This window comes from Ursus arctos, unplaced genomic scaffold (assembly GCF_023065955.2).
Source record: "Ursus arctos isolate Adak ecotype North America unplaced genomic scaffold, UrsArc2.0 scaffold_5, whole genome shotgun sequence".
NCBI lineage: Eukaryota > Metazoa > Chordata > Mammalia > Carnivora > Ursidae > Ursus > Ursus arctos.
In genome coordinates this window covers 49,957,954-49,959,197 of record NW_026623067.1, presented here as the reverse complement: position 1 = coordinate 49,959,197, position 1,244 = coordinate 49,957,954, and the positions used below count along the sequence as shown (strand labels likewise).

The 1,244-nt window shown below is 40.0% G+C and overlaps 1 pseudogene; it reads left to right on the top strand.

Annotated features, from left to right (window-relative positions):
- The first annotated feature begins 268 nt into the window (after positions 1-268).
- On the top strand, positions 269-363 carry LOC113255420 (U6 spliceosomal RNA; annotated as a pseudogene).
- Positions 364-1,244: the final 881 nt, after the last annotated feature.

Sequence of the window (1,244 nt, the reverse complement as noted above, 5' to 3'; positions counted from 1 at the left end):
CAAGCTCACGCAGGTGGTTGTTGGCGGAGCAAGGACTGCAGTCAAGTCACTGAAATCACTTTCCAATGCTCTTTCTACCGTACCAGTGGCTTTCCAACATCTGTTAGCACAATCCACAGCAGGAAATAAAATTTCTATCATGACCCATGATATCTACACATACATGCAACCAACGTGAAAGTCTCATGAAACAATACTGACCTTTACCATATGTGAGAGAGCTGTGTATTTTCTATTGCAGTATATTCATTTAAAAATATTCTGGAGATTGCCTGGCAGCATGTGTACTAAAACTGGAATAATACAGATAAGATTAACATGGTCCTTACACAAGGATAACATGCAAATTCTTCCCATATTTTTTGTACATTTACCAAATGTTCCTTTTCTTTCCAGGGATAATATTTATAGGTATACAGTCAAATAATTTGCATTTTTCCTAGTTAGATACATCTACTGAATGTCTAGGCGGGTGGGGGTTGAATTAGATAGAGAGAGGGGTCCCTTCCAGCTCTAACCTGTCATGTGCCTGACTTGGAATGATCTTATTATCTGATCTGTCTTTTTAATTCTGAAAGGCAGAATGATCTAGTAGAGAAAACACTGGGTCTAGTCCTGGCTCCACCATCTTCCAAGTGTGTGACTTTGGGTGAGTTTTCTCTGTGTTCCATTCTCATCTGCAAGATCAAGCTGTTGCTAATTGACAGAGTTCTGAGAAGTGAACAAAATAATGCAAATGAATGCAATAAAAAGCTCTATACACAAGACTTGTTGGAACAGCAATGGTCTTAAATTCTCACATTTCAGAGAAATATGGTGTCTCAAGATGTTTCTGGATTCCCATCAAAACACCTGCATAATGTATTATGAATAAATTTGGTATCATAAAAGAAAAACTATACCCTGGAACGTACTCATTTTTAAATGCATTTGCAGGTGTTCGGGGAGGGATTGACCCTAAATCTTGAAGATATTCAGCCTCAGAAAAGTAGAAGTCATTGAGACCCAAGATGACCCCATGTTCTTGAAAGGGAAAGGTGATGAGTCACAAACTCGAAAATGTATTCCAGAAAGGTTGCTACTTAGTGGGTACAAAGAGGAAGAGTTGAATGAACGTTTGGCAATTGTTCGGATGCAACAGCCATGCTGAAGGCTGATGGGACAAGCGAGGTGGAGTGAATGAAGGGAAACGTCCCAGCGGCACTGGATGCCGCCATAGCTGATTTCGAAGAAGGCATCTTTCT